This window comes from Anoplophora glabripennis, unplaced genomic scaffold, assembly GCF_000390285.2.
Source record: "Anoplophora glabripennis isolate ALB-LARVAE unplaced genomic scaffold, Agla_2.0 scaffold48, whole genome shotgun sequence".
Classification (NCBI taxonomy): Eukaryota; Metazoa; Arthropoda; class Insecta; order Coleoptera; family Cerambycidae; genus Anoplophora; species Anoplophora glabripennis.
The window spans coordinates 1,306,509-1,332,031 of NW_019416270.1; the positions used below are offsets into that span (position 1 = coordinate 1,306,509).

General features: G+C 33.8%; 1 protein-coding gene across 1 annotated transcript in view; it reads right to left on the bottom strand.

The window, feature by feature from the left end:
* The window catches only part of LOC108904980 (fibronectin type-III domain-containing protein 3A), a 415,064-nt gene that overhangs the window by 342,417 nt on the left and 47,124 nt on the right, over positions 1-25,523 (bottom strand). The gene's annotated exons all lie outside the window — the stretch shown is intronic.

Consider the following 25,523-nt stretch of genomic DNA (forward strand, 5'->3'; position numbering starts at 1 on the left):
TAACGATAAAGTCACAGAGTTTTCTATATCAAGAATAATTATATATTCGGGGTGTTTCTGAATTAACTGCGTTCCTTGAGAAGGGTGATAGGAGACACGAAAATGAGCAACTTTCTTATTAAGCAACTTATCTTGAATGCTTCTATTTTTGAGAAAATTAATTAAAAATATTAACCATAAATGTAAATCGACCCTGTGCATCTTGTGCATGTGCGTTGTGTGTTGCGGTATTACTTAGCCGGCGTATAAAATGTTATGTGTACTGATCAAGAACTAGCAGATATGGTGTTAATGTACGGCGAAAGTCAGTACAATTTAAATAATGAGACTTGTTGTTTCTATGCGGTCCGTTACCGTAACAGACGACAACCTAACAGTAGAATAGTGCAAAATGCAGTTCAAAGGATACCGGAAATGTCCACCTACATGTGAAGGTCGCAACATGTTTTCGAGAACGAAGAAAACATCATAAACCTTGTTGAGGAAGATCCGAGGCGTAGCACTCGCAACATTGGCCGAGAAGTGGATGTGTCCAAGTATGTGTCCAAGGTGCAAGGATATATGCAAGGTGCTTTTTATGAATGTTGTTTTACTAGAGACGGCATACTAAACTTTTGCAACATTCACTATTAGTGTGATGTAAATCCTCACACATAAATACGTTTCATGTAAGGAATTTATGTCGTATTTCGTCATTTTTTGTTTTTCAATCATTTTGTGTAAACAATCTTAGTTTGTAGAAGTTTGCAACTGTAAAGACAGATAGAGATAGACATGTAAAATACCAGTTTAAGATTTGTTAGTAGAATGACATGAGTTGCTGTTTTATTGCCCAGCGTATCGCATGTGCGATAAACAAAAAAGGTAATGAGCTATTCACTAACTTTATTTTATAAGTAAAGTTCAACATTTGCGTGCGAATTCTGTGGCGTCACTAAGAAATTTAAAAATAATTTCACTGTGTTAAATATATTCAAATAAACGTATCAGCATCTTATTTTGTTGCACGTGAAAGGTGATCTCTATCATTAAATTGAATTCTAAAGTGGTCTCCTTCAAATACGTAGGTATGTTTACCAGTGAAATTTGCAACATATTTTACTGTTTCTGCTGGTATAAGGAGATAATGCGCAAAAAATGCGTATTAAAACTTAAAATTTTATTCAAGCTAAACTATTTATTAAATATGTGTTAGTATAAATAAATACTATGTATTAAAAACACAGTTATTGCAACTTGTTAAATTAATAGTATACAGTAGTAGTCATAGTAGATGCTGATCTTAAACTAGTTGATTCATTTTCTTGTTGTACACCTAAACATACATGTTACCAGCATCTCCAAGTACTGATGATGAGATCCTGTTTCTTCTGTTCTATGGAATTTTCAACCGCCGTGGTTTCACTGTGAGGAAATCCGAAAATTAAGCAATTGTAAAACCATACGTATACGTATATTTTCTAACAAGATCCACCATATCCTTTTCCAAAATACTCCCAAATGTCACGAAAATTTTTTGTATAGTTAGTTTTTGTATTTGTTAATTAATTAAGAAAATGAAGCTTTCGTTTATAACATTTTCTACTAACTAATCTGTCAATTTCTGTCTCCACTTAATTCAATAATCATACTAATGTTTTATCTTGAGCTTTTGTCACAAACTGTGTTTTGTAATGTTTAGTAAAAATTTTAGATTTTTTAGGTCTGCGCTATTTCAAAATAAAATAAGATGTACAGGACGTACAGAGCAATACAAATAAGTTTGCATTTCTGCCTCAGGCAGAACTGTGCGAGATTAAGAAAGAACCCATTCAGAAGTAATTTGCGATAACGGTGTTTCTCTTGCCGTGTCCAGTGTGTATTTTTGGGCGGAGCTATCTCAGAAGCAAACTTATTTGTATCAGTCTGACAGAACGCTTCTAAACAATGAATAGCATACACAGAAAAAACTATTTTTTGAATAGATGAATAATAATTATTATTCATCTACACAAGTACAGTGTACAAGTACTTTGATTATAATCAAAGTACTTGTACACCGCTATTCTTAACTATTTAGTAAACGCAATTTCATATAGAATTCGCGATATTTCTGGTAAAAGAAAACCCACGAGACTCAGAACCTTTCTTTTCATCATACAGAGGAAAAACAAACTTTGACTGAAATATGAAATTATATTTTTTAAAATAACAAAAATGAATCGGACCTATGTTCATATAAGAAAAAATGTTTGATACTAATTTAGCTACCATCTGTCAAAGATTGTCATAGAGCTTGTAGAACCTCCTGTGTAACAATATATTTATATAATTTGATCCATTTTAATTAATACAGAATGTCACTATGTGACATACATATACACATTTTATTAGGAACTAACACAGACAGTGTTATTTATAGACAATATTTATTGACTAGGGCAGTTATGAAAGGTATGATGTCATGTCAATTTATTGGCTCCGAGTGAATGGATCCTGTTATTACCTTTGAAATTTGTAAAAGTTCAGATTTTGCATCACTGAATTGTTTACGGGGTGTACATAAAACATCACTGTCACATATGACGTATGTACGAAAATACATGTTTATATGTGACTTAATGTAATCAATTTACAAAATTTTTCACTTTTGCCTGTTTAATATTTGTTGAGATAGAACTCCAAGAACAGTTACGAAGAAACATAGTATGCACTGCAAGCTGCTACGGTGAACGTCACGCCGCCAATGTCTTTCTACCTCGGGATGCAGTTAGTTCCAAGAAAGTGACGCAGCGGTCTTTTTGGAATTCTATCTCAATAATTATCGGACGGACTGTATACTTACTAATGCCTGATTTTTACAAGCATGTAGAGGATTTTTTAATGGCAGGTAGAAAAAGAGACACTTTGTTCTGTAGTAAACAGTAAAAATGCTTGTTTAGGTAATCGTCAGTTCTACCTTTTTTTTTAATTGTTAGTGGACAAATGTTTTAAGTGAAGACATTTATTTTTTTGGATTGTTATTTTAACTGTGTTGCCAACCGTATTTTCACACTTCAATATATTTCCTCTTCAAGTATCCTCCCCAAATTTGGAAACACATGGATAAAAGTGTAAATGAATAATTTTGAAGAAGGAAAGTATTATGTCGGCTTTAGAGAATTATCTATTATTTATTATTATTATTTGGCAAGTCTTGCAAGACCTTTTTCGTACAACAGTTTATTTAAAAAGTTTTTAATTTATTTTGACATAATACCCATAAGATAAATAAGTTTTTTTGAAAGGTAATAGGTATTACTTAAGCATTATTTTTGTAAAAATTTCCACACCATATAAAAATTATTTTTATTACACGATATACACGAATTTATGCAGAGCCTTCATAAATGTTTACAAGCCACATGACCGCCGACCCAACATTGCGCGATTGGTTACGAAAATTCCCTAAATTTTGGCATCACTAATATTAATGACTTATTTGCAATGAATAATAACACATACCAACGTCTACTTTCGAGATAATGCAATATCTGATTGGTTGAATAGTATCTCGTGAAAAATTGCTCCAATTACAGCCGATGAAACCGAATGTTGCATTTTAATGAGATCTTGATCCTATTGTTTTCAAAGTTTTTAATTTTGCTGAAATTTAGTTGTCAACATGAAGAAAATAAAATTACTTTTCCAAACAAAATTACTGGTCACGTGGCTTGTAATCATTTATGAAGACTCTGTATATCATTCGTGCATAATTTTTTACTTAATTTAGTAAATCTTACATAATCAAAAATAATTATATGTTTCTTTTTATTCACGCTATAATTGGATAGATATTATCTGAAACATAGTGAAGAGGTTTTTAGCTATGTTCAGTCATTAAAAAAAGATTAATTTAAAATATGATGGTAAATTACAAGACATGCAAGTTTTTGTGTTAAAGTCATTTCTTCTGTGCAAATCTAATTAGTTCTTACATTTTTTTTCTATAAGAAATTAGCAATACATCTTGAGTCTAATGGTTTGAGAATTATGTTCCGATGATGCTACACTAATTGAACCCACATTTATATTTGAAATGAAATGTCTAGTTCGTGTATAATGTTTCAACCTATATTTCAAGCCACGCGTACCCTACTATTTGATTTACCTGTAAGATTGAAATATAGGGGAAACCAGTGTTGATTGTACCATTTTTTCTTAGGCTAATAAGTTTTATAAAGCACTACATAATATTTATGTGATTACTATTTCTGTTAATATATTTAATTATGTCACGTCAAAAAAATATATATAAGCAATGTAAAAAATCCAGTTTGTGGTACAGCTAATCCTATGGCTAGAATCAGTTGTAAGTCACTGGAGTAATTGTACCACGAAATAAACAGATGCTTTAATCTTCAGTTTTTATTTGTTACTGATATGTATTGTAGTATAACAACTCTAGGTTCGATAAAAAAATAAACGAAAACGTAGTTGTGGCCAAAAATTGTGATCGTCATAAGGAATACCTATGTTGTGTGTATCTATTTTTTTAATCGACCGGAAGGCGCTGGTTACTAATTTTTTTTTGAGGGGATGTTTGGTTTAATTTTATAAAACAAAAGCAGGGTAAATACGTACTTTATTATTTACGTACAACAGTCTTCAAATCAAACATGTGACAAATAGAAAGAACAACAAACACATTAACAACCATTTAACATAAAATGAGAGTGCCAGGCTCACCTAGAGCTCCTGCGGGGAAAGAGCATGGCAGAGAAACCCACGATCATTGCTCTTACCACCCAAATATAAATATAAAACAACCGCTAACCAAAGGCATACATTAAGAACCTTTGCTAATGATAATTAAAACTGGACTTATTTAATTTCTCACTAAATGTCATCTCACTCAAATTAGACATACACACTTCCAAGTAAAACTGAAGAGGTTAGAATAATAATAATAATAATAACAACAATAATAACAATAATAACAATAATAATAATAGGTAAGGTACTGGAGTCCCATACGGGAGGCAATCCAGCTATAGTTGAGATTTCAGAGTAACAACATCAATAATAATAATAATAATAATAGGTAACGTACTGAAGTCCCATACGGGAGGCAATCCAGCTATAGTTGAGATTTCAGAGTAACAACAACAATAATAATAATCAAGGGCGAAAATGTTAGTAAATTCAACAAAGCTCTTATATGCGTATGACATAAAGTGAGAACAAGAAATCAAAGAACAACGTAATCGTGATAAAACAAGTTAAAAGTGAAACAAAGAAGTTGCTATTGCAATATTTGGGCAGTCACGACAAAATATACATATTTTAACATGTAATAAATAATGAGCAATCTTTAATAATAATTGTAACAATTTTATCTTAGAAAAATATACGCCCCTGAGCGTAAGACAATGAAAGGTAAACATACAATGAATTATTATCATGACACATCTATAACCATCACAATCATAAGATTATATAGAACAATTAACAACAAAGTACATAAAGAATATTAACTAATACCGGTTAAACACTTAATTTTACACTACTTCTATATTTTTCACGCTACACTGTCCGCCGATCGTCTTGCTACCTATCTGCACACTGTTCTCACTTCAACTACCTATCTTCGACTATTTAGGCTTCCTTCCAGAATTCCCTACCTAAGCGCTTGTTTTTTGTGCTTCCTTCCACCGACCATTAATATTACTTTTTCATTATTGTGCAACACTCATGTAACAGGTGACGTTGAAGTTGATAAGATAAGTATGGTTTTGCACAGTATGTAATTACAACATAAAACTGAAATAATATCTAATAGGAAAGTGTATCCTTCTAAGAGTCTTGGTATTGGGCAGATTCAACGAAGCTCAAAGAGACTTACGAGAATTTGCAGATACCGTTGGAGAAAATAAACAACTACTCGCAACATCAATGAAAAGTATACGGTGATCAAAAAATTTAAACCATAATCTTCGGCTTCAATCTAGAAAACTTCTTTCTAAATTTCATCACTCATTAATATAATTTTTGACAATTTTCAGCTATTTTTTGCTTTTTTTGCAAGGATACAGCTAATACATTTCAAATTCGAGTTCAGTGCATCAAAATACATAAGAACCAGACTTGATCAGACAAACATTTTTCAAAATTTTTTCGCTCACTTAAGTGATTTTTTGTGATTTTTCACTATTATTTTGCGATTTTTGCTAAATCTGGGGGAGAGGGGTGCAACTTAAAAGATTACAAATTTAGATTCAGCACATCAAAATACTTAAGAAACCCACTTGATCAAGTTCAGAACTAGTTTTTTCGATTTTTTGCGCTCGCCAACGTGATTTTCAGCGATTTTTTCACTATTTATTACCAATTATTCAAAACTTTGGGGGTGTTTGAACTAAACGGAGTTGAGATTTGGATTTAGCATATCAAAATACATAAACCAAAGGTACATACCATTTTTTTTGTGTGTGCTGATGTAATTAATGACCATTAATACTATGCATACTAGCTGGAACGACAGTCCTGACAGTTCCAATGTGGTCGCAACAATTTGTTAGATGTTAATGGTACAATTGTATCTTGGTACAACGAGACCCAGTCTCCCCTACGCCATCATCCTAATGTTTCAATTTCAATTTTGTAAGTGATTCTCATTGCTAAGTGCTGAAGTATACACGTAGGCGCAATGATGCTTGTGTAGTATAAAATATGCTTTCGTTGTCATCAATAAATTTCATAAATTTAGTAGATCTGTGCGCTGTCATCCAAATTAATGTTTTGCGTAGGTGTATCAGGATAATCTTTGCTTAAACCTTCTTTAGACGTGTTCGGGAATACTCAGTTCATAATAATCGTTACAGATATTCTTTTTAGAATATAGGGTGGGTAATGTTGCCTCCATAATTTTTTAAAGCAAGATAACGGAAAGCACAATCTTATTTATTGGCAGCAATCAGAATTCTAAATAAATGCGATAAATATATATTATCTTGAATGGTAAAAATTACTGAAGTACCTCTATGAACAGTCAGAAAGTTCATTAGTACTACTACAAAGACACAAATGGGCTGACCTGGAGACTGCACTAGGCTATTTATTTTGATGCGTGCATTGTTTTTTTAATCCGTCGTTAGTTTTACTCCAGCACCCATAGGATCTGAGTACATAAATTGCTAAATATGGCTGGAAAGCTCGAAAAATCGTGGAAAAGCCGACAAATGGGCATGGGGTAAAAAAATTATTGGGACCGAATAAAGCCTAAACCTTATGTATTTTTCTGCGCAGAACATTAGTGTTCCTATTCTTCAGATTCGACAAAAAAATCGCCAGAAAAATATGAAAAATCGCTAAAAATTTACACTGAATGAATACATTTATTTGGATCAGTCCAAACCTCCTTCCAATGCATTTTGATGTAGGTATTGGATACGAATCTGACATTGGTTAAGTTCCTTAGCTCCTCCTATATAAAATATTTAAAGAACGGACAAAATTGAAGCCCTAGTTTTATCATTAAAAATTTTGTGATCTCGAATGGAAAATCAAATTCCAAACGATTTATTACGTTTGTAATGTACACTTTTGTCTGCGAACGACCTGGGTTTTGGACTACTGTTTAGTTTTGCTTTCTCAGCAACCAACGAATATTAACCGCCATGATCCTAACATCCCATTTGACCTGTTACTTTACTTTAATCTCTTCATGAAAGCATTCATCCTGCTCCTTGCTATAATCAACTAAGCTTTTAGGAAAGTAGTTGAGATGGGCATCCAAGAAATGCATTTTTACATTCATTAAACTTCCTAGGTATTGGTATTTTCTTATCATTCCTGCTAGAAGAGTATTGTCTTGGTTTTTTGGGCGAAAAAAGCCACGATGCTCTCTCATTATCTGTCATTGTATGAAATCTTCGTCGTGAAACATTTTTCGGATTTGCATTACGATGAACAATTTGTGGTAAATTTTTCACCCCAAATTGTTTCATCGGGCCAATTTTTGTATGGAGCGGAGGAAGTAGTATTTTCAAAGAGTTGATCAAAGGCTGCTCTATAACATTGTAACTTCCTAGTTTGAGTACCTACTTTTCTTGTCGGCCACTGTTTCTTTTTGTAGTGATAGTGTTGGTCTCGAGTGTTTCATAGACTCAAGAAGTAGGAACACTTGGTAAATCCTGACTGCTGCCCCAAAATGATTGACATGATTTTCAAATCCTCACAAACCTGCCAATTGTGCTCTGCGTATTTAATTTTCTACAGAACGCATGTGTTCAAAACTTTTTAATGTGGTTTAATGTGCATTGGGAATATAGGTAAGCGTATTTATTTCCATTGTATAGAAATATCACCTTTAAGCTACTTCTTGGATTTGTAAACTCACTCACTTTATTTATTAAACAGTGAACATCTGTACAGTGGACCAAAACGTCATTGTCTCCTTTATTGAAAAACTTTCGAATCTTCATTTCTTGATACTTGTAAAAAGTTGATTTCGTTCTGTAGCCAAATATTCAGCTGTATATGTTTAAGGTCCTGAAAGAAAGGAAATATACGTGGCCCTAATGTTTGTTATGAAAAGAGAAGCTGAAGACAGTAGATCGAAAATAATTCCAAAGCCACTATGCAGGACAGAAGAATACGTTACAAACGTAAAAAATAGTTTGGAATTTAAATTTTTCCAATCAGAATTACAAATTATAAATGGTCTAATTGGAACTTTAATAATTTGCGGATTTTTTTTCAAAACACTTATACAGGGTGTCTCATAATTAGCTGCCAACCCCGAACAGGCCAATTCTATGATAAAAACTAAGTAAAAAAGTTCATATGAACATGGGTCCGGAAATGCTTCCTAAGGGCACAGGGACCCATTGAAGAGGGAGGAATGGAAATCATTTTTTTGCAATATCTTTCAATCGCGTTGTGATAAATGAATGAAATTTGGTATACACATCTAAATTTTGATGAGCAATTTGATGGACTAATCCATTTATTTCCACAAGGTCCATTGGGGTGGGTACGGGGGGGCCCTTGGTACTTTGCGTGTGTAACTTTTTCATCTTTGACTTTTTAACAAATTGGACAGCAAATTCCGTTTTCCCGAACTGTTTTACGTTAAAAAGGTACTCTTGTTTCAAATCGTTATCTTTAACGGTTTCTGAGAAAATCGCTCTTGAATTAATCCCACTTTGGTCAATTTCATAGTAATTTAAACAAAAAATAATAATAATAATTTAATACGTAATCAGTAATACACATTATTGATGTAGAACAATTATGATATGATGATTTGTTTATGGCTTTTGCGATGGTAATGCTGCGCGGCAGAACGCGAGTACGGCAGAAGGTTTCCAAACAGAAGGCTGACATCAAGGAGGACATTCCTCACTGTATTCCGCAATTTAGCTGCAACCGTCACTTTTCGAAGGGATCATAAGATGGAAACTTAATTTTGATAACAGACAACAAGCTATTTTAAAAACTGTTCAAAAAACCCTCCACCTTCTCTGATACAAAGTCTTGCCCTACGTGTAACACTTCTCGAAGCTATTAAGATGCTAAAACGGTTTTGACGAATTTCATTGGCTGCATCATTGATACGCTGCAGCAATTCCTCACGGGTATCGACTTCGGTGGCGTAAACTTTTTGATTTAGATATCCCCAGAAAAAGAAGTCCAGCGGGGTTAGGTCGGGAGAACGCGGCGGCCAAGCTACCGGTCCGTGCCTCCCTATCCACCGTCCAGCGAAATTTTCGTTTAGGAAATTTAGAACATTGCGACCACTATGTGCCGGGGCTCCATCGTGTTGAAAAAACATGTTACGTCGTAAATTTAGAGGCAGATCATCGAGAATTTGGGGAAGATTTTCTTGAAGTAAGTTTAAATAAAGATTTGAATTGAGACGTTGTGGAATTTCAATAGGTCCAATCAGAGTGTCGTGAATTATTCCCGCCCATAAATTTATGGAAAACCGTTGCTGGAAGTTTGTTCTCCGAACAACATGTGGGTTCTCTTCTTCCCAATAATGAGAATTATGAAAATTTAATTTTCCATTTCGGGTAAAAGTAGCTTCGTCACACCACAAAATTTTGGAAGCTTGCTCGTTGTCCAGCGACAAAATCCAGCGACAAAATTGCATACGTGGCGCAAAATCTTCTGGTATCAAGCCATGTACACGTCGATAGTGATAGGCATGTAGACCTTGTCGCTTTAATATTCTTCCAACCTGAAATGTTAGTAGCACATCTAATCAATTCTGTTAAGGAAATCTTTAAGATATGTAGTACCGTTGGCCGAGGAACATTTATTTGCCTTGAAATGTTCCGTATGCTAGTCGTAGGATCTTGTTCAATAGCGTCAAGGACCTCCGCTTCCCTATTAATCCTGGGACGTCCTTGACCCGGTGCCTTTCGAAAAGTGGCGGTTGCAGCTAAGTTGCGGAATACCGTAGGGAATGTCCTCCTTGATGGCAGCCTTCGGTTTGGAAACCTTCTCCCGTACTCGCGTTCTGCCGCTGCAGCATTACCATCGCAAAAGCCATAAATAAATATCATATCAACTAACTCTTGTCCCGTAAACTCTTCCATTTTTTTCGCTTAGAACTATTAAATTGGCAATCGGGTTGACAATACTTTGACATAAGAATACCTTGATAATTTTGTTTAAATTACTATGAAATTGACCAAAGTGGGATTAATTCAAGAGCGATTTTCTCAGAAACCGTTAAAGATAACGATTTGAAACAAGAGTACCTTTTTAACGTAAAACAGTTCGGGAAAACGGAATTTGCTGTCCAATTTGTTAAAAAGTCAAAGATGAAAAAGTTACACACGCAAAGTATCAAGGGCTCCCCCCGTACCCACCCCAATGGACCTTGTGGAAATAAACGGATTAGTCCATCAAATTGCTCATCAAAATTTAGTTGTGTATACCAAATTTCATTCATTTATCACAACGCGATTGAGAGATATTGCAAAAAAATTATTTCCATTCCTCCCTCTTCAATGGGTCCCTGTGCCCTTAGGAAGCATTTCCGGACCCATGTTCATATGAACTTTTTTTACTTAGTTTTGATCATAGAATCGGCCTGTTCAGGGTTGACAGCTAATTATGAGACAGCCTGTATATAAAGAGCCAGGAAGCTTAACCAGTGTCAAATTTTTGTTTAGCGCCTCAAAATACATTTGAGCAAAACTTGGACTGGTTTAAATAAATTTCTTCATTTGGTGCAAATTTCGATATCAGCGGCTTTCCAACGAATTTTGCATTTTTCCGGCGATTTTACTCAAAGAACTCGATTAAAGGATCAATAGATAGTGTTCAGGGCAATAAAATGCTTTACCTGCTCCTATTAAGTGTTTTCAAAACATCGTCCATGTCCATTAGTCGGCTTTTCCACAGTTTTTCAGGATTTTTAGCTATTTTTATCGCTTTATTCAAATCCTGTGGGCGCTGAAGTAAAACTAACAACGGATTCGAATCCAGCGCGTCAAAATAAGTATAGACAGCTTAATGAAGTCTCAATTTCAGCTCACTCTTTCTATTTTGTGAGCCTGTGCTATGTTTTTGTACTTGAAAAAATTTATACATATTTCCATCTTCACTTGGCAACGACTTTCCAATAGCTTAAAATTTAATATTAGGGAGCTCGTTCAATATGTTACTATGATTATGGGAGCCCACTCTTCAGCGGGGGTGCAAATTGCGTCACCTCATCGTTCAGCAATCGATAGGCATTAATAAAATCGCTACTTCTAAATAGAGAAGTAAAGATAAACAACACATACAATTTAATCCGGTATCGGATAAAGGTCGATATGATGACGCAGGAAAGATATTGCATATAACATTCACATTAATCGGGGCGACATACGCCCGCCGCCCCCGTTTTTAACTAAAAACAGTTGATGCGTGAGCGGCAAATTTTCCAGGCGAAGCCGACGCGATGCCACCAACGCATTTCCCTTTCGGTAATTTAACGAACAAGGAATCGAAAGCCGAAATCCGGATTATTCGCTAAGATGTCTGGGTGATCCAGGACTTGGTTCAATCAATACGTAGTTTATATACACTGTGATTTATTCGAATATAGCAAAAACAAAACGGATGGATACGTTGCCAATTGATATCATTTGCTTAAAATCTTATAAAATAGACACTCTTAGTAAAAATGGTCAAAATTTGTCCATTACATTGGAGGTTATTTGTCGAACAAAATGTTCGTGTTCCCACCTACCCCGTTGCTCACGAATTATGATTGCGGCATTGTCGACATGACTTTTTTTAATAATAATAATCTGTTTCCTGACAGTCAATGTGGTTTTGAAGAAGGGTCAGGTCACATGATTGACGCTATGAACAGTTAAAATTAGTGAGCCTCGGACTGCACAGCCATTTTATGGGTAGAAGGTATCCGCGATAATTTTTAACAAGCAAGCACACCAAAAGGCGAAAGCTCCGAGACAAGGTAATTTTGACCTTGGCGTTCGTGTTTACATATTCATTTGAACAGCATTTGTTTTATTTGCCATTATTATTAGTAATTTTTTTTATTAAACTGCGGTTATTTAACATTTGTGTTATTTTATAGGTTTCGAATATTTCATAAATAAATTTTAAGGCAAGTATTTATGTCCACCTTGTTTATTTCTAGCATTACAATTTAATGTAATTTTTTTTTGGTTATAACTATGAAGTTATCTATTGTGGAATACATTTCCTAATTAAATGCCAACGAAAACTTTCGTTGTATATCAGGAGAGGCAGCTTTTAACGCTGGTCATGCGGTATTATGTGGGAAAATTGGGAAAAGTGATTTAAATTTACACTGAAAAAAATGGGCTTATTAAACTGTTTATCTAGAATAATGTGTATAGCGCATATTAAAATTTTTATAACCAATATACAACTTTTATTAAAAAAAAAACAATCATCTCCATACTCATTATTCAATGAGGTTAACTGGAAGGTGCTTAATACACCTTATGCATCTATGAAATAAAGGTTATAATGAATTACTTATACATTATTAGGTGTTATAGACTTTATATTCCAATTGTATAGTAGGGAAGATTTGTTGTATAAAGACCAGTATCCGAATTTGTATATAACAATTGTATTAACAGAATTATTCGTTCTTATACTGAATATGTTTCCGTTTTTAACGTGTAAAACGCATCTTATAATGGTTAAGTGATCGTCACCTCTCGGTGCATAATCGGTTATGATCGTTGTTAAGTTATATTCATAGTCTTGTAATAATAATCATATGTCAGACCCGAGAGCGAAGTGCGCCGACTCAATAAGAAACCTGGCTATTCCAGCCGCTGATTTAGGGTTCGCCGCACGAGCTCATCCCTTCTAAGATTTCAGTAGCATGCTATGCATGAAGCAGAACGGTACTCAACTATCTTATACAGTCCACTTTTATTGTCCATACATGTTCAATCATTGTCAAAATAAACACACAAAACCACAACGTCTTTATTATCTTTACTCAAGAAGAGAAAATACAACAATCGTAAAATTTCCGACAGTCCGCTGTGCATCGACTTACACACGTCTAGTTTGATGAAAATGGACAGTATATGCACATGTTTTGTGGGATACATGATCATATCGCGTTGTGTGAAATGGAAAATTATTATGTAAGTATCTAACTGTTTTATGGCTTGTAATTGTTTTGTTTTTTCAAATGTAAATCTTGTCTAAATCTTAAAAATTATTATTTTGTAGGTCCTATTAGAAATCGCTGATGTTAAGTTTTACATAAGATGGAGGAACAGAAGGTTAACGGTGACAAAGAAGAGCATGGGTATAAAGTCAATCAACCAGAGGAAATAAAATTATATGGAAAGAAGCTCAACCTTTCTGGGGATGCTTCATTCTTAAGGTGGAAGAGTTATAGTGCAAATTCTCATGTAATACAAGAAAATACGGGTGCATCGTTGCTAAGAAAATAAACTGGACAGTTTTGGGAGCGATTTGTCATCATTTTTAATGCTTAAAAGTATGTTTTATGTATGTTTACATTAGAACCTTAGCTTGTAATTACAGTTATCCAATAAAATTTCTGAAAACTTAATGACATATGTTTTTAACTCATACAGAGTATACAACAGTTTAATACATTTATTATTATAAAACTTATAACCAGTACTAGATGTTCTAATAACGATATGGAACACTTTAATAACAGTTATTGCTATTATTTCGTAAAGGGTATAAAAAACGTTGTATACTAGTTATACAATAATTTAATAAAGAATAAGGTTTATAGTCACTATACAACTGTGCTAGCAATACGCGTTTTATATCCAATATTCACCTGTTTAACTGTCACATATAGTATACAATGGTCTTATAATGGCATATAGAATTCTAATAAAGAATAAAACGCATTTCTTTCAGTGTAGAAATGTATTCATTGTGTCTGCAAACTAGTGCCCTTACTAACAACCCTCATGAAATTCAGGGAGTATTGTCTATTGACAATAATATTTTGAAATTTTCTTCAATGGTATCATGAAAACTTAATTCTGGGTTTTTCTTGGACCATGAAGAGCATCCATAAACTGAACATCCATATATGCTGAAGTTTTCCTCACACTATTTTCTTAAAATAGCAGTGTTCAAATAACAAACACTAAACACAGTTTTAAATAAAATACAAAACGAAATGTCTCACATTTAAGAAATGTTTATCTTGTTTCGCTAGCATCACTTGTCACCGCCAGAGGGCGAGCTCTTAGCTGCATTCGCGAATTGACATGGCTGTAAAGTAACAGTAAATGCCCAACTTTAACACCCTATAACTTTAACACCCTGTATCTCAGAAACTAAAGACACTTTTCTTTCCCCTACACTAGGTGATACTAGGGTGGAGAAAGGTGTATGTTAATGTATCGGCAGCAATATCAGTAATGTAGTCAAAGATTTACATATTTGTGAAGGATAGTTTGATGTAGAAACTGGAAACAGTGGAAGATAAAGAAAAAGCATGTTAGGTGTTTGCCATTGAGAGTAAATTTAGTGTTTGTCGAATATACAAACACTAAAAACTACTTGAAAGTGGAGAATAGGATGTGAAGTGGCCACTGATATAAATCAGTGTGAGAATTACTTTAGCTGTTTATTGGTTTATATTTCTGTCATATTGCAGTTTTTGCAAAGATAAATTATCGAAAATTTTGTAAAATTAAATTATTTCCCATCTGAAAAAGAAATACTTATTAGGTTGTTGTTGTCTTTGGCACAATATTTATCTTCCTGCGCGCTCGCACACTCACAGTTTCTTTTATTTCTTTATGTAATGACACAATATTTCTGACCAGAAATTGCCATTGTTACATTTTTATATCACAATATTTTCTAAAACTTTCATACCAACTAGCCGAGTCATCGAATTAATCTTAAAAACCTGACAATGTCTTACTAACTGTCATTTGTGAGGATCAATATCGAAAAAACGATATAAAAAATTTAGTGGATAATGTCGAATTTATTTTGAAAATTACCAGTTATATCACAAATTTGACAATACCCACCACCATTTAAAAAAAATGTTTTTTGTCATTTCCTCCAATGGAACATACTACAGTTATTATACTTTTATACAGGGTGTTTCTGAAATAGGGTTCCAAACTTCTGCTGCGTTTATAACTCATTAAAATAAGCCAAAAAGTTCCTATTAACATGTGCCCTAAAACGCACCCTTAGGAAGTTATATGCCCTTAAAAGGGCTCAAACAAAACTGTTTTTTATATATTTACTTAAATATTCCACTCACCATTCATTATTTTTTAAATGACCCCACAGAAAAAAGTCTAATGGGTTTAGGTCGGGCGACCTAGGTGGCCATAATACAGGTCCGCCTCGACCTATCCATCGATTACCAAAAACATTGGTCAGATGTTGACGTACTAAACGATCAAAGTGGGGTGGTGCACCGTCATGCATGTACCACATTTCAGTTCTTATTTGAAGGGGCACTTCTTCTAACAAAATATTTAGATTTTCCTCTAAAAATTGCAAATAAAGAGCACCATTAAGTCTTTGCTCCAGAATAAATGGACCAATCAAATGATTCCCGATAATGCCAGCCCACACATTCACCATAAACCTTTGTTGGTAGCGAGTTTGAACTAAAGCGTGAGGGTTTTCTTCATCCCAGACATGTAGATTATGCGAATTAATTATGCCGTCTCTTGTAAAACCTGCTTCATCGGTGAACAAAATAGATGTACCAAAATTATGATTCCGAATATGATGCTGTAAAAACCAATTGGCGTATTGAAGTCTTTTTGGATAATCATCTGGAGACATAGCATGTACTTTTTGGATGTGGTACGGGTAAAGCAATTGTTCTTTCAGAGTTTCATGTACAGCCCATTTTGTAACATTGTTTTGCGCCGCAAGCTTCCTTATGCTATTTGAAGGATTATTAGCAACGTCTTCCAATATTTGTTCCTCTACATGAGGGTCTCGTACTCTCCTCGGGGCTCCTGCTCCACCACGGCGTGGCAAAAAGCTTCCTAAATAAAGGATTCGGAAGAAATTAGTTTCACTAACGTTTTTCACTATTTTTTTTTACCTGTTTCTCTTAAACTACGATCAACTCTTTCAAAAGTTTTTGGACTCGGCAAATGTCGACCCGGAAACCTTTCCTCATAAAGTCTTCTTGCCTCCACGGAGTTGCATAATGCTTCCCCATAAATTAGGTGCATATCAGCATATTCTGCACAGGAATATTCTTCCATTTTTAAATGTTATTTCTAACGGCTTAAAACGAATACCACAATAAAATTGAATTTTTATTCTGTCACGCGCCTTTGACAAGTACTTTAAAATCAACAGGGTCTAACAACGAAAACAATAGAAAAGAACTCCATGGAGACAAGAGCAATAATAATTTGTAGATGTATTTTGGTCATAGATGTTGATTTTACAAGAAACGGCATTATTCATTCCCTTAATTCACCACCAGTAAATGTTTATGGTGAATCTGTAGGCTGGCACTAGCGGGAATGATTTTATTGTAAAAAAATAAATTTTAATTGTTGTTGTATTTGTTACCAATTTTTTTCAAAACCGATTTATCTCGCAAACCGTTCATTTTTTCGAAATAAATAAAGAGTACCATTTTTAAAGAAAAACCTTCAGAGTATCTAATAATAATATTTTCAGTTTGATAAAATTACTTCTGTCAAAATTTTGAGAAAAATTGTGATAGGGCCAGTCCGTTTCTGGACACCTGATAATAGCAAAAAGTTGATTTTAGCATCAAATCGTAGAGCTCCATGTGTAATACAACGTACGAAAATTTTATTAAAATATACAGGGTGGTTTCAAAGTTATAACCCTAAACGTTAATTTCTAGGTACCCCTTTGACCCCCCATAACTCCGTTAGGGGGCACATTAGGAAAAAAATATATAGGAAGGACTAGTTTTATTTTGACCTCCCCTGTACACTCCCGAGAGATTAGGAGGTACTTACCGGACACCCTGTATAATGCTTTCGCAGTAAATTATGAACTGAAAAGTGGTCCTAAACTGACATGATAGTGAAGAAATAAAAAGTATATCCCACAATCATGGATTTACTCTAATATTTCAAATAAGCAAATAACTTTTTAGCAGTGAGATCTGAAAGTGACCTACTGAAAATAAAAATTCAATTCAAAATTTATTAGTATGAACTTTTTGCGTGAAAGTAGCATGAAGTTTTGCGACTTAAAAATTAACAATATTAGAAAAACTTCTTTAACTGCAGAGAGTTAAATAGCAACGTCCAACTTTTGTCGTTATGAATTTACATTTGTTTAGAAACTTAAATTAAATTGAGTTGTAAGAATTCAGTCGTTTGAGTTTCGTAAGATTTACTGTTGTTCCAAAGAATGGCAACATCTTTGTTGTAATAAGACAGTGGATTGATAATTTCAAGATTGTAAGCAACCAGTTATACAAAATTGGTATGTATACATGTATATAAGAGCGATTCGTCTATTCGTCTATATCTGAACTTAAAGGGAAATTGAAGTAAATATTTGTATTCCCGACATATTGCAATAGGTTCGTTGTTTTAATAATATGTGTGTGTACTTTAACTACCAGTATAGAAAAAAGCAAAACATACTAACTTTTTGTGAGTTAGTAAAATAATAATGCGATTAACACTTTTAACAACTTTCTTTGGAAAAAACGATTTATTTTATTCAAAATAAGTCCTCTTCCGATTCAACACAGCTATTTGCACGGCGGTGTTAGATCCTCGGCCGAGATATCGTTCAGGATATCGGTACAAGCCATTTGGATGGCTTCTACGTCCACAAAACGCTTTCCCTTCATCGGCAAATACATTTTTCCGAAAAAAATCGGTCACAAGTGTCGATCAATGAGATGGTGCATTAAGGTAAGCGCTCAGTTATTCGCGTCGAACGCAACGCACCCACCACCGCACCGAATCGAAACACAATATATTTTACATTATTTGCGCTAACTGGCTTGAGTCGCACGAAACGCACTACCGATATTGCGGCCGACATTCTTGAGACGGAATATTTCTGCGGCGCGTTTGGTGCGTGCTGATAACGACACACGCAATTAAAAAAAATATCGCAAAATTTCTAAGATTACTAAACTTCTGGTCTGGTTCTAAAATATTGGAAGAACTTTGCTTCATTCTGAAGTAGGTCATGAAATAATGCATGAAATTCCCCGAGAATGAGTCCTTTTTGCATATATTGTTACCCATCTTTCGTTTTTTCCCTATATTTTCTTCCTCTTCTAATCAGACGCTAATAATAATTACGTCTTCCTCACTATCACTCATTAAGTATACGAAAACAGCACGAAAACTTGGACTAAATACTGTTCACTAACAATTTTCAGATAGCACTGATGGAAAAGCGAAGCATTGCGTATAGTCCTTACTCTGGAAAACAGCTTGTATATTGTCATCTTGTTCATAATAAATGATCTTATGTTATTCACTCGAATTAAAAAACCTATTAGAATTATCTAACAGCGACGGTAACGATACATTTCAAAAATAGGCGGTCAAGACAATATGCTGAAAAAATAAATTGGCTACGTTCTGTCAAACATGTATTAATAAAGTAGAAATAATGGTTAACTTGGTATAATTGTTAAAAAAGCGGTATACATTAGACTAGTTTCATAAGCCAATCATTTATGTCTGAATTCATATTGAAAGGCGAGCATGTCTTGAATAATTGCAGTTAATATTTTTAACTATGGTGGAAAATCGACGTGCTCCAGAAAACCGGTGGTAGGTCGTAAGCAATTCATGTTAAGAAATTGTTATGTGAATTGGATTGGATAGATAGAACAAAAAAATTATCACCTACACAATTTTAGAGATTAGCATTTTAATTTATAGAGAATTATAAAAATATTAGTTTGAATACAATGGCGTATACACTGTAAAAAAATTTCACTCAAATTTTACTCAATAATGTATCAATTTCTGTTCACACCCGATTGAGTGAAATGTTCACTCTATTAGTACAACTGAGTACAACTGAGTGAAACTATTGCATCAGAAATGAGCGAGTTTTACTCAAATCCAAGTTACTGTTAATTACAGTGGGTGGCAAAATTATTAGGGACAGTACTCACATTTATGAAGTTTCTAGGTCAAATTTTTGTTTTGAAAAACAAATAAGTCTTTACAAGGATTTTTTATTTTGTACCGCAGCTGGTATTGTTATTAATATTTTTGTTGAGTGGCAACCTGATATCCTGCATAATTTCTCAGATTCGTATGGTGGTAGTTTGTTAAAAACTTTTGTTACTGCGAGATCCTAAAAATATTTCTGAATCGTTTTTCGTGAGTTTTTCCTGTCACAAATTATCAAAACGTTATTGATATTTCGTATAGAATTACTATAATAAACAATGATGGAATTGTAATTTTCCAAATGACAGTCCGAAGGTGATTGGCAGAAGAAAACCCGATCGGTCGTTGTCGACCAAAAAACCACCCTTGATGGAGGTCATGAAGAAGATTCGGCTGCAATGGGTCCAATAACTCCAAAATATGACTGCATTCGAATGAGAACAACTAATTAAAATAGTGTTAATAAAGATTTTTTTGTGATTATCTCAATATTTTCCGACGAATCAGCGTTTCAAATTTTGGTCGACAAAACTTCATTTCTCCGACGACGTCTTGTAGAGAGCAGTTCCATCCAGACTGCCTTGTGGTGAGGATTAAATACCCGGTTGGTGTCATGGTATGGTCTATGATTCCCGCATAGGGCATAAGACGCCTATACATCGTGGAGGGGATCATGAGGCAGGATCCGTACAAGCGAGTACAAAAAAAATCCGGCTACTGCCACAGAGCGAAGAATGGTTCCCTGGTGATGCAGAGTCCATTTTTATGCACGATTTGGCACCGTGCCACAAAGCCAGGAGTGTTAGTAAATTTCTGGCCGAAAAAAACATTACCATTTTGCCCTGACCGGGCATGAACCCTATAGAGACCATGTGGGGACTCACCAAACGGGCGATTGCTAATGAGCTAATGACCACCAAGTACCAATTGGTTGAAACTCTCATCAGAGAATGGCATCACAACGTCGAACTCCAACAGAATTCTGTATAGAGAGCATGCCTCGAGACATAAAAGCTCTAATTGCGACAAAGGGTGCATTACTAAAAATACTAGGATTAATTTTAGCAGATTTCCATTAATGCACATATAGCTTTTACGAAAAAAAATAAATAGTTTCGCCCACGTAACTCGTTGTTTTTATGATCTTAATAATACACTCTTTTGAATAAAAAATAGCTGCAAGCCACAGAACCAACTGTTTGTTCAAAAAATTCAGTCAAACTAGAAAATAGAAGAAACTGAATACTGTCCCTAATAATTTGGCCACCCACTGTATGTTGAGTGATTTTTATTTCTAATCTGAGTACATAAAATCAATTTAGAGTCGACTTTTTCTCTAATATGATTTAATTTTAACGCTTATTGAATCATTTTTTACTCAGATTTGGTTTTAGACGCTATACAGCGTGTTCTGTAAATGGTGAACTTTCAAATTAGGAGATTTATTGTAAAAATAATGTCTCAAATCTACTATTTTTTTTGATAGTATATATGTTGAAGTTAAGAGATGAAAATCGGTATTTTGTAATAACTTTTTTTAATTTATTAACTTTGTTTAATTTTTGAGTGAAAGCCATGTTATTTGAAATTAGGTATACTATTGTGTACAATGTACTTAATAAATGCTTCCAGATTGTTAACGTTTGGAGTGGTTTTGCACCACTGATTTAAGTACAAGTGCACCAAATACGAGTTTACGTGAAGAATTTATTTACGGAGTACCCATATTTGAGTCAAAGCGCTCAGTTTTAGTTTAAATGTAATCAGAAATGAGTAAAATAATCAAAATGCCCAATATTGAGTGAAAATGTACTCAATAATTTATCTCAACCTTTATTGCTTTCACTCGCACCGATTTTTTTAGTGTAATTTTCGCTAAAATCTTACATACATTTTTATTTGATTTTAAAAGTTTTAATTCTACTTCTCACACGGACGTTGTTATTACATAAATCTTCTAAAGTAACTCCTCTCTGCCTTTCTATTACTAAATAAAATGAGAAAGGCAGTATTATGGAATTTTAGTTGAGCTTCCTATTAATAAAATATGTAGTTTAGCATATCATAGCTGTCTGCCAAATTCATTTTAGTTTTATATTTTTTGAATTTCCAATTAAATAATGATTTCATACAAAAATAAAACAATACAGGGCAAGTTCCTTGTCACATTATTTAATTTTCTATTAATTCTAAAAAGGTGGCCACTGACCTAAAATTTGTTATTCTTTAAAGTCATTATTATTAAATATTCAAATATTTGTGTACAATTTTTTCTTTTTTGACTGGAAGTGGTTCGTTTTAAAAAGAAAGCAATGTTAATTTATAGTCATCAACATGTATATTCTAATATTTAAATATAACTTTCGATTTCCTACATTATAATTTTGAAAACCCGTTTTTTTTTAATACTAAACAGTTAAAAGGAATATAATAGAAACAATAGTGAAACTCGATTAAAATAGTGATAACTTATGTATACTTTACAAACATTGAGATGATATTTTAATAGCAAATAATATGCACCTTCAATAACCAAAATATCATTTAAAATTAATCCAAGTCAAATTTTTTAACACTGAAGTGCCGATGCCGAGATCTCAAACTGCCTCAGTCGCAGTGAAGCTCTTGCACTCATCATTGAAGATGTTGGCAGTGAAGAACAGCGAAACGTTTGGAAGCATTGGATGCGAGCAGTTAGATACAGAGAGAGAGAGAACGTCGCAGAAGATCATCTTTGCTTGAGAAACGGTTCCGTCCACAACAGCCTTAGACCCAATAACAACCGAAATGAATATTCATTTCGGTTCTAATAGCGGATCCGCCCCACAAGGGCAGTTAAGGCTAAGGAAGCGAAAGGTAATTCTGTATCTTGTGGCGACAAGGTACACAGGCCGCGGCATAACTACCCAAATCGTATTTTAAATAAAAAAATTTCCCGCGTTACGTACTACATAAAAAGAGTTGTGACCGTAAATGTCATGTCATCCACTACTTTGTCCCGTTCTTTGTAGTAAACGGAAAATTGTTAGCTTTCATTACTGAAAGGATGTCCTTTATTGTGAAAGGACAGTGTGCCTGTACTATAGTAGGATCATATTCGATGCAAAATAATAAATCATTGCCTGTCAAGGCATGCAGTACGCTTTTAAGGGTTTTAGAAGTTGAATAATTTCTTTATACATTATACAAAAATTCCTTTATTCTCATAAACTATTTATTTTAAATGTAATTTATTATAAATCCAATTTGTTTTTTAAATTCCACATGTGTACTACATTTTACCTCTGTACGCGCCACTGTTGTTTACTTGTTTTTTGGAGGCGCTCTCTGATTTACAACCAAGCTCGCCAGGTTAGTATTTGACGTATAACCGACCCCTTCGTACACTCGATGCACCTGGGCGACTACAGCTACTAACAGAACACAGTGCGTATGCAGCGGCATTTCAGATTTTACATTCAATTCCATTTGAAATGGTTCATCTTACGCCTCCTAAAAATGATGACACGATTTTCCTTTGATAAAAGACCGACAACAATTTGCTCTAATTTGCATCGAATACGATCCTACCATATATGTATTAATAAATGCGAATAAACATAACAAACTGACCCATCAATAATAATGAATTAATGGACATGATGATATGAGCATATGGAAAACGCTAATGAAAATTGCGAATTAACTGAGCATCTTTATGTACAACGATGTTCACATAGGCATGACAAAACTCTGCAAACGGAGACGGAGCTGTCGATGGAGTAATTTAAAAAAAGTTTTCTTCGTTTCAGTGTGGTAAGTCAGTAGGTATTTTAAAAAATGTTCTACTTGCAAAAATTATTTCTGAAAATCATGTATAAGATATATACATCTATAAACGCCTTGTGTAAGAAGCAATCATATAGGTACCACCTGCATCTATTTGTATATTCTAAATAGTAATGGACAGACAATTTTTGATATTTTTGTGCAGATTTTTTGAGATACCTTATTATGCCACTTATAAAGTTTTAATAATTTGTTTCCAGAGTTTTGTATATGTATATTACCCGTTTCTTTCCTTAAGTTACAAGAAAAAATGTAATTCAGACAGATACAGCCTTTGAAAAAATAAATAACTCTTTTGATGTAGATATACCTACAATTATAATAACAAAAGCTCGTCTTGAAATTGAGTTCCAGCCAGACGGAGAAAAAAGTGTTTTTAGTGTTATTGTACAAAGAAATGAACTAGTGCATAGCGAAAAAATGTGTAGACTTTTGTAAATATGTTTCTGATAGATATTATAACTTTTTTATATTTATACAGTGCGTTCCAGAAGTAACGCAAAAAATTCGTATTTTATTTTGTGTTGCGTTTTTACAAACACGCTAAAACACGTCAATTAGTAAGTAGGAATTGTCGTTTCGTTACGTTGCTTAAACTTTTTCGCGTCGTGTTTCTTAAACCTACTTATCGACATTTTTTTAAAATAGCACTACCTAATTTTTTAAGCATAAATGAACAGCCCTTTTGAAGGGAAATGCGTCAATATAGGATTTGACAGCATACTTTACTTTGATAGGTGGGAAAAAAGCCAACGATTAGAATGGACATGGTTTAAAATAACAACAAAAGTAGGTATCACAAACTGATGCGAGAACAGTGCCACCGCAAAAAATGTGTTTTGGTTGATTGTAGGTCCATGTTTTTAAATTTTTCTTTCAGAAATTCTTTGACTAGTAATTTTAATTTGTTTAGAGCACTAGTTTACGTCATTATGTCTTGAAAAAGGTGTTTCAAGAAATAAAACAATATTGTGAAATAGTTTCATTATTAGCTACCTATGTAGATATAATAAGTATCTATTAAATTACGTTAAATTTAGTCTTACTTTGTTTTGTTGTAAGGAGGTTGTTTTTTATTTACTTTAATTTAATACCTGCCTTGTCCTTATCCTTAAACCCTTTGTACTATCTCTCACACTGATACTACCCACGTACTATGCGACGCGTATATTAACCACGAATTGAAGCTACAAGACAAGTACAAGAAGTTTTCAGCCGGCCTCAATTCCCTCCTAAATCACGTTATTTTAACCGCCTCGCGTGGAGGGGGAACTGTAGCATATTGTAGGCAAGTGTCGCGCCTACAAGCAAATAATTTCTGGCCTTTACTTAGGTTAATAGTAGAATAGTAGGTATTAAAAAATACATTAAAGAATACGGTGTGAGAGCCAAATTTTACAGTGAGGCCCGGCCTCAGTTGGTTCATATGACGAGCCACTGCAATAGAGAAATTTGTCGAATTTATTACACCTGTGGACTCTATAGTTCAGTTTTTTTTATATCTACTAATAACCAACCCTGTTTATGCAGTAATATGACACTGTACAGAATTTACTCTTAAGTAAAACTATCTAATTTAAATTTAAAAAAGAATTATTTAGTTTGTATAAAATCAAAAGCCTGTACTATGCGAAACACTATAATATTATACCTAACTGGAATTTTTAAGTCTTCCGTAAAATGAAGTTTTGAGTATATTTGATTTAAAATTAATATTATGAACATCACTGCGAAAATCTCGATTTCATTGCACTTTATACATGTTTAGTTTATCTTTACGAAGGTGGTCTGAAAAGTTTCCGACCTCAACATGAAGATGGCAGCACTCGTAAATAAAAGCTAGTGAATTTCGTTGTTCAGCTGTTGACAGCACATACCACCTAGACTGGCCGTATCTAATTCCAATGCACGGGTACCAGTGAATGCAAAATCCGGGGAAGTGGAGTGTGGAAGGCAATCTGATTGCGCGCATCTTTAAGCAGATCCGGATTAAGTAATATTTTTATTACATATTAAACATTATATTGCATCTTATGACAAATATTCAATTTTAAGCAGCCCTTACAAGTTCTATTA